This window comes from Hemibagrus wyckioides, linkage group LG29, assembly GCF_019097595.1.
Source record: "Hemibagrus wyckioides isolate EC202008001 linkage group LG29, SWU_Hwy_1.0, whole genome shotgun sequence".
Taxonomy (NCBI): Eukaryota; Metazoa; Chordata; class Actinopteri; order Siluriformes; family Bagridae; genus Hemibagrus; species Hemibagrus wyckioides.
The window spans coordinates 16,715,945-16,725,546 of record NC_080738.1 but is presented as its reverse complement, the minus strand read 5'-3'; the positions used below and the strand labels follow the sequence as shown (position 1 = coordinate 16,725,546).

General features: G+C 45.1%; 1 long non-coding RNA gene across 1 annotated transcript; it reads right to left on the bottom strand.

Moving 5' to 3' along the window:
* Nucleotides 1–5,294: 5,294 nt before the first annotated feature.
* LOC131349333 (uncharacterized) lies at nt 5,295–9,502 on the bottom strand. Its single transcript, XR_009204063.1, has 3 exons — nt 9,154–9,502; nt 7,654–7,725; nt 5,295–7,464 (listed from the first exon to the last, which is right to left on the bottom strand). It is a non-coding gene; the product is annotated as an uncharacterized LOC131349333 (long non-coding RNA).
* Between the last annotated feature and the right edge of the window lie 100 nt (nt 9,503–9,602).

The following is a 9,602-nucleotide window of genomic DNA, read 5'->3' as shown; positions in this document are numbered from 1 at the left end:
AAAAAAACAAAATGCATCAGAAAACAAAATAATTCTAAAAAAAAAATAAAAATACATCAGAAAACAAAACAACAAAAATAAAAAAAACAAAATGCATCAGAAAACAAAATAATTCTAAAAAAAATAAATAAAAATACATCAGAAAACAAAACAAATCCGAACACAAATAAATAAATCAGAAAACAACAAAAATCCGAAATCAAAACAACAAATACGAAAACATCAAAAAATAAATAAATAAATTTAAAAAAAAAACAAATCAGACAAAATAAACCCAAAAATAAAACAAAATACATCAGAAAACAAAATAAATCCATAAACACAAGGACGATTCAGACAGAGCAGAAGGTATAATGTGTGAATGGAATTCTTCCCTATGATTGGACGAGACATCTGTCACTCAGGATCTACAGGAATGAGTAAATTGTGTATCTCACGTTATTTCTTGTCCATGTGTGGAGTTCTGCTTTCACTCTAAACCATTTCCTTTCGACAGTGCAACTTTAAATCTTTATAAGAAAATAACAAACACATATATTAATCTTTATAAGAAAATGTTCATTCATTCAGCTCTACTGTGAGGAAGGAGGTTCATATGGTGTGATGTTGGAGATACTGATAGTGTATCATGGATTAGTTTACCACCTCTAAACACACACCTGAAGAACACAGGAATGTTCCAGAGACCAAACTATTCCAGATGAAACGATATAAGGAAGAAAGGATATAAGGAGCGCTATAAGAGCAGAGCTGTGTTCATACACACACCAATCCACTTTCTACTGCCGCAGCTACTGCTGGACTTCCTCTAGATCCTGAGTGTCTGATGTCTCGTCCAATCAGAGGGAAGAATTCCATTCCTAGCGGCCTGAATCGTCCTTGTGTTTATGGGTTTGTTCTTGTGTTCTGTACTTCTCTGTGTATCGTTCACATTCTCCTCAGTTCTAAATAAACACAGGAAGCCCACGGTGCATTCACACACACGGTCAGTTTGCTCTCATAGTTACACTTCCTGATACTTTAGGGAAGCGATGAGTCCTGAATGATTACAGCAAGGATCTGAAACCAGCGAGTGTGGTGTTGAACAATTTATAAAGACAAAGGTCCAATAAGCAGCTGTGCTACATGGTGTAGCGGCTAGCATCATGCTCTCTGGTGCAGAACAACAAAGATGTGAGTCTGGGCTTTGGTTTTAACTCACCATTAATTATACAAAAGTAAAAGGTCTAAAAACACACACACACACACACACAAAAGCTTTAACCATCTGTGTGTTGGTTAGCATTGTTCTCAGAGGTAGACTTTCTGTTATTCAGAGAATCTTCATGGAAGTGATACCAGGAACACTGATTAAACCTCAATCAATGCTTCGTAGACAATAAGCAAGGTCATCAACATCCAACACACAAGGTCATCTTCTTTCCTGAGGCGGGATGGTGGTTAGCATGCTGTCCTCTGGTATACACATACTGGTCTGAGTTTTTGCTCAGCTTTAGCTTTAGCTAATTAGGTGACGTTCGATCCCGAGGCTTCGTAGCTTGTATCGGAAAACAAGAAACATCTCACAGTGAAGCACTGAACCGGAGATCGATACGTTTTGCCGGAAACACGTGATCCGTGACGTCCAGAGCTTCGTTTCCACACACAACCTTTGTATTCTGGTTCAAAAAAATAGCTTAGTCATTCGCTTTGCTAGTGTTTGCTAATGAATTTTTAAACATGGAACTAGACAAGAATCCTGCCTCTCCGGTACTATGAGAAAATCTTCTAAAAGGCAGAGGAAGTAGTAGATAAAAATAAGTGATAGACTCTGAGGCCATAATGTTGAACAAGTCTACAGTTCACAAGCACGGGATTAGGGTTCGGTTTAAATCCTTATGTGAATAAGAGTCATAAAATTACTCATTATCTCATTTACAAACTCATCTATTCATACATAAGTGTATTAACCCTGACACATGGTGCATAAATCTCTCTTTTTAATGTCTGGCTGGTTTTCATAGTGACCTGTCCAGGGTGTACCCCTGCCTTTCGCCCAATGCTTGCTGGGATAGGCTCCAGCAGATCCCTGTGACCCTAATTAGGAATAAAGTGGGTATAGACAATGGATGGATGGATGGTTTTCAGAGTACAAAGTGGTCTGGGTTCACATGACCACATGGTGATGCTAGTGTGCACCGTGCTGAGAAGCTTCCCATAATGAACCACTTCATGATAGCGTTGAGGGAAAATCCTTAAAGCTTCACAAACACTTCACCTGGTGCTTGTTGGGCTGCTTGTTAAGACACAAGTCCAATAAACCAGCTCCTGTCCTGTCCTCTGGTGGTGTAGTGGTCAGCCACAGGGGGTGCTGAGCTTGAACCTTCCTGGCTTGAATCTTGTCTTTAGCATGTGTATTGACATTTTTGAAAAAATAACTCTTGAGCATGGTTGAACATTTTATAACAATAAAAGTCCTGTAAGAAAACTTTGCTGTTGATGTAGTGGTTAAAGTCTTGGGCTCTGATAGATAGATACAACTTTACTGTCATTGCAAAATACAGCTACATAGCAACGAAATTCTGGTTTGAGTCTGGGTTTTTTTACGGTGTTCATGTACCAAAGTGTGGTGGTGTAGTGGTCAGTCTCTTGGTCTCTGCTGTAGCACATCCCTGGCTTGAATCAGGGCTTGTTTGTGATTGAAAGGTTTTTAACAACAAAAGTCCAGACCCCACCCATGGTCCATGTTTTGAGGCTGGACTTCACTTTAGCCTAATAAACAGTCTCTCTCTGACCTGATTCTTATAATGACAAATTTTATAATGACAAAAGTCCAATAAACAACCATGTTGGTGTAGGAGTTAGTGGTGCAGTCTCTGGGCTCCTGGTTTGAGTCTGGGTGATCATTTTGTTTTAGTTTTCAACACTGGCTCTGAGCTACTTTTTAAGATAAAGATGCAGAACAACTCTTCTAGTAGTGTAGGGGTCAGTGTGCTGCTCTTTGATGCAGTTCAGTCCTGGGTTTGAGTCAGGGGTTTGGGTTTTAGCTCACAAATATGTGTACAAAAGTGAGAAGTCAAAAAAAACCCTCCTACAATAAACCTTTTATACGGTTGAAGCTTTTTTAATGACAAATGTCCTTCAGTAAAGCCCTGCCTTTGTGGTGTAGTGGTTAGCAGGTTGTTCTCTGATGCAGTGTGTCCCTGGGTTGAGTCTGGAATTTTGCTTTTTTTGCATCCTTAAGTATACAAAAGTGAAAATTTTGGTGCATTTGGTTGAGCAATACAGAAAGACAAAAGTCAAACAAGCATGTCTTTCTCTTTTTATGTGGCAGTTTTGTGGTTAGTCATGTGACCTCTGGTGCGTGAGGTCTGTAGATCAAGTGTAGGCATCTGTAGTTAATGTTAAATACAAAACTGATGCTTCTTGAGCTGTTTTTTTAAGACCAAAGTCCATCCTGATCTGGTCTAGTGGTTAGAGTCATGGGCTTTGATTGCGTTAGAGTCTTGGTTTGAGTCTCGGCTATGCTTAAACAAATCAAGTGTAGGGGAGCTGCTTCTTTAGACCAAAGGCAGACGCCCTCCTTGTTGGTGTAGTGGTTAGTGTCATGTGCTCTCATTTATTATGACATCAATTTACCAATCTGTGTTGTATTGGTTAATGTACCTGACTCTCTTGCATGAGGTCTCCAGTTCAAGGCTGCCAGGCTTTGCTTCAAGTTTAAGCACTTCAAACTATTATTAGGACAAATGTCCAATATGCAAGTTCACAACTTGTCCCATGCTGGTGTAGCGGTTAAGCGCATGGACCTTCGTGCCCAATGTCACTAGATCAAGACTTGGCTGTCTTCTTCAAAACACTTTACTGGCCTGTGTTGCGCCATTTATAAGGACAAAAATCCAATAAGCAGCCTTCCTTCACTGTTCTGTGGTGGTATAGTGGTTAGTCCCATGGTCTTTGGTGTGCAAGGTCCTTGGTTCAAATCAGGCTTTTTTCACTTTGGGCATATAAACGTTTCACTGTTGCAATCTGAGCCATTTATTAAGAAAAAAAGTCAAAACAGCAAATCCCTGGTTGTGGTGTAGTGGTTAGTGCTGTGGGTTCTGGTATGTAAGATCACTGGATCAAATCTAATGATTTTTGCTTTAGTGTTAGTGCAGGGTTAATTAGATGAAGGTGAAAAGGTCTATACAGGAGCTTGCAGGTACAAGGTCCTGTGGCTCACGTGGATGAGCTTTGCCTGTTGTATGAGAGGTTGCGGGTTCAAACCCCCATCCAGGACTGAAGGATTTGGAAGGTGCTGGAGAGAAAAGATGAGGCTTAGGTATTGGGGCAGGTGGGGTATAGTGTTACAGAGGAGATGAGTGTGGGCTGGAGAGTAACAGAGAGGGGTGGGGAGTTAAGGTATAACAGGAGAGCTGCAGCGGGCTGAGGGAGAGAGGCGGGGGCTGGAGAGCTGCAGCGGGCTGAGGGAGAGAGGCGGGGGCAGGAGAGCTGCGGCGGGCTGAGGGAGAGAGGCGGGGGCTGGAGAGCTGCGGCGGGCTGAGGGAGAGAGGCGGGGGCTGGAGAGCTGCGGCCCGGGCTGGAGAGCTGCAGGGGGGTGTGGTGGAATGAGATGACAAAACCCCCCCCCAGCTTATTAGTATTCTTTTGCTGCAGCCGCCAGGCCCCTCTGCTGCAGCCGCCAGGCCCCTCTGCTGCAGCCGCCAGGCCCCTCTGCTGCAGCCGCCAGGCCCCTCTGCTGCAGCCGCCACACCCGCCAGGCCCCTCTGCTGCAGCCGCCACCGCACCAGGCCCCTCTGCTGCAGCCGCCACCGCACCAGGCCCCTCTGCTGCAGCCGCCACCGCAACCGCACCAGGCCCCTCTGCTGCAGCCGCCACCGCACCAGGCCCCTCTGCTGCAGCCGCCACCGCACCAGGCCCCTCTGCTGCCGCCGCCACCGCCCCAGGCCCCTCTGCTCCACCCCCCACCGCAACCGCCCCAGCCCCCTCTGCTGCAGCCGCCACCGCACCAGGCCCCTCTGCTGCAGCCGCCACCGCACCAGGCCCCTCTGCTGCAGCCGCCACCGCACCAGGCCCCTCTGCTGCAGCCGCCACCGCACCAGGCCCCTCTGCTGCAGCCGCCACCGCACCAGGCCCCTCTGCTGCAGCCTCCACACCCACCAGGCCCCTCTGCTGCAGCCTCCACACCCACCAGGCCCCAGGCCCCTCTGCTGCAGCCGCCACACCCACCAGGCCCCAGGCCCCTCTGCTGCAGCCGCCACACCCACCAGGCCCCAGGCCCCTCTGCTGCAGCCACCACACCCGCCGCCACACTTGCCTCAGCCACAGAGCGTCTACCTCACTCTACTTGCCACCCCAACATCCTACACAACACTCCACACACCTGCCCTTCAACACCATGCATTGCCACAAACACCTCTTTCCTTTCTCAAGCATCTAAGCCTCTCCCGGGCATGCAGCCTCCTCCAAATCCATCAGTCCTGAAAGGGGATTTGAACCCGCGACCTCTCAATCTGGAGGCTATGCTCATCCACAAGAGCCACAGGACGTTGTACCGGCCAGGGGCAGTGTAGAACATTTCACCTTCATCCAATTAACCCTGCTCTAACACTAACGCAAAAACTGTAAGATTTGATCCAGCAATCATATGTACCAGAACCTGCGGCACTAACCACTACACCACAAAGAGGACAAGGCTAAACTCAATGCTTGGACTTTTGTCTTAATAAATGGTCCAGTGAGCAACACTGAATTGTTTACATGTTTACATTACACTTGATCCAAGAACCACACACACTAACCACTACACTGCTATTGTTTTGAGGCAGTGAATCTTGAATCTGGATGTCTCTGCTATAGATTTAACATTTTACTGGCTTCACCATTTATTAAGACAAAAATCCTATAAACAACAGCCTCCTAAGCTGTTCTGTGGTGGTGTAGTGGTTAGCATCAGGGCTTCTCCTGCAGCCTGGCCTAGGTTTGAATCTGTGTGTTTTAACGACGCATACAAAAGTAAAAATTCCCCAAAACAAAAAGCCTAGCTAGCCATGTATAATGTCCTGTGGCTCAACCAGATGAGCTTTGTTTCTGGGTGATGAGCTTGTTGGTACCAGGCTGTAACTGTAGATGGCTCAGGATGAGCGATGTTGGAGTGTACAGAGTACCTCACTTGGTGTGAATCTGTCAGAGACTTCTTAAACCTGTCTTCTAACTCAGGAGTAAGCATACAACCCTGAACAGTCCAGAATAATCTTGCATGTGGTTGAGAGAAAAGTCCAATAATCAACTGTGCTACATGTCCTGTATTATAGTTTCTGATGCCACACAATCATGGTTTGAGTCTGTATTTTGGCTTTTAACTTATTCGGGTGAGCTTCAACTATGGGGTGAAGCATAGACTGTTCAGGAATTGGTGGTAATGAGCATGGAAGGTACAGCACAGCCAGAGTGACCTGAGAGCAGGACTTAAGAGTCATAGGGTGTGACTGGGGAGTGGTCAAGAGCGTGATTTAATAGCGTGCCAGTGTGACCTGAGAGTGTAGAATGGCTGGAGGACGTGGCCTTAGAGAGGGGTAATATTTGGGCAGCTGCGGTCAGGGAGTGATGATGGTGCGGTTGGCCAAGAGTCTGTCCAAAGGGCGAGCTCAGGACAGGTGAACAGACAGGGTTAGTTAACTTGAAGGAAGACTGTTGGCTTTCTTTGCATATATAGGGAATTCAGCAACAATATTCTGTTCCCAACTTTATCGCCATCTTCAAACATCTTTCCACCATACTCACACCCTTTTACCACACCCGATTCGCCCGCTACCACGCCCGATTCGCCCGCTACCACGCCCGATTCGCCCGATACCACGCCAGATTCGCCCGCTACCACACCCGATTCGCCCGATACCACGCCAGATTCGCCCGATGCCACGCCCGATTCGCCTGATGCCACGCCCGATTCGCCTGATGCCACGCCCGATTCACCCGATACCACGCCTGATTCAGCCCTCAACTATACACACGGCAGCACCATTGCTTTTTACCACAACCCCAAACAAACATGTTGGTGTTTTCTTTTAAAATGACAACCAGAAAAACAAAAAAAAGCAAGATACATTCATCAGCCACTTTATTAGGAACACCTGCTTATTAATGCAATGATCAAATCAGCCAATCACATGGAAGTAGTTCAATGCATAAAATCATACAGCTCCAGATCAGTTAATGTTCACATGAAAGACATTTGACTATGACATGGTTGTTGGTTCCAGACAGTGAAGCCTTGAGTTGATTTCCTGGGATTTGGTGTGCAAAAAACCCCAAAAAACATCCTTTCCTTCAGGGACTTGCTGATGAGAGAGGGTCATGGGAGACTGGTTAGACTTGACTGAGCTGGCAGGAAGGCTATTGTACCTTGTACGTTCTTCACAGCGGTGGTGAGCAGAAAAACATCTCAACATGCAGAGCACATGGAACCCTGAGGCAGATTTTCTACAACAGCAAAAGACTACATTAATTATCAACCACAGTGATACATTACAGCCAGGCGAAGAAGCTTTACAGGACAGTTAACATTTAAAAAATCTCTCTGTTAGAACTTCAGATATGAGTTTTTGGAAGTTCAGAAATTTCAGGACATTTTCTGAATAAAAAGCCACTGGCACCTCTCGGAATATTTACCTCATATTCCTTGGTTTCGGCTTAGAGCATGGGAATCATCGCATAACAAACATGGCGGAATCTCCAGTCTCTCTTGATGCGGAGGAAAACATGAACTTTGAACTTGTATGTGATCAACAGTTCTCAGTCAGAATGCACAAAATGACATCAGTTTCAAAGGGAAAATTTGCAGTTTTTTAATGATATATACAGTATATAATGGTTTTTGAGATCAATTCTGAATAATTATACGGAAGTTTATTTTTTGGCGAAGGAAGAAGCGCCATGAAAGCTCACCATTTTCTCTGATTAGTTGAAATAATTGAATTTTGCATAATTCTGCTACAGCTGAGCTGAAGAGCTAAAAACACGTAGACCAAGAGGGAGAAGATCATTCTGAGTTATCTACGGGCAACACTGATAGAGAAAAGACGTCAGCAGAAAATGAAGTGGTGGTTAACCCATTTCCTGATGGTTTGACAAGTTCATTACGAAGCTCTGAACAGAACAGAAAGAATGTCCAGGCCAAATCATAGACGAGGTCATAAACAAATACTACACAGTCGGCCCTGGACATAGATATGTGCAATAGATATATTCAGAATAAATCACTGCCCAAACAGAACCTGTGCACACTCTTAAGGAGCATCACTGCTCACAGGACCATCCCACAACCTCAAACAACAGTCAGATGCTAGAGGTCAGAGGGTGGTTCTGTCCAGCAAAAAGCAAGACCTACTTTATTGTGATGAATGGAACTGCTAAGTAGGACAAGTATACGGTGGCCAAGAAGTGCAAAACAAAATAACAAACCCATAAACACAAGGACGATTCAGGCCGCTAGGAATGGAATTCTTCCCTCTGATTGGACGAGACATCAGACACTCAGGATCTAGAGGAAGTCCAGCAGTAGCTGCGGCAGTAGAAAGTGGATTGGTGTGTGTATGAACACAGCTCTGCTCTTATAGCGCTCCTTATATCCTTTCTTCCTTATATCGTTTCATCTGGAATAGTTTGGTCTCTGGAACATTCCTGTGTTCTTCAGGTGTGTGTTTAGAGGTGGTAAACTAATCCATGATACACTATCAGTATCTCCAACATCACACCATATGAACCTCCTTCCTCACAGTAGAGCTGAATGAATGAACATTTTCTTATAAAGATTAATATATGTGTTTGTTATTTTCTTATAAAGATTTAAAGTTGCACTGTCGAAAGGAAATGGTTTAGAGTGAAAGCAGAACTCCACACATGGACAAGAAATAACGTGAGATACACAATTTACTCATTCCTGTAGATCCTGAGTGACAGATGTCTCGTCCAATCAGAGGGAAGAATTCCATTCACACACTATACCGAACCTTCCCACTCTGTCTGAATTCTCCTTGTGTTTATGGATTTGTTATTGTGTTTTGCGCTTCTCGCCCACCGTAGATTTGCGTATTAAAATAAGTCTCTGTGTGTGTGTGTCCCGGTGGTAGCGTACAGAGGGTTTTAATAAGAAGCCTAAAAAGATCTTACCTGTGGATGTGCTCCAGGCAGGTGAACGCGCATGCGTGAAGAAGCTACGACGAGCCCAGGTGGAAGGCGCTCAGGTGCGGCGCATTAAAACACTCAGTTCCATTAAAACCGTTCTAATTTATTTTCTCTCAAAATCTCTCAAACATGTAGTTCGTCTGCTCCATGGTGTACACTGAAGCACTGAGGGAATAGAGAGTGGTTTCCTCCATGGACACAAAAGAGGAAAAAAAGAAAACGTGGAAAAATGTGAATAATTTAAAATTTACCACTTGGCCTAATGCAAATCTCTCTCTCTCTCTCTCTCTCTCTCTCTGTCTGTCTGCCTCTCTCTCTCTCTCTCTCTCTCTCACCCTCTCTCTCTGTCTGTCTGCCTCTCTCTCTCTCTCTCTCTCTCACCCTCTCTCTCTGTCTGCCTCTCTCTCTCTCTCTCTCTCTCTCTCTCTCTCTCT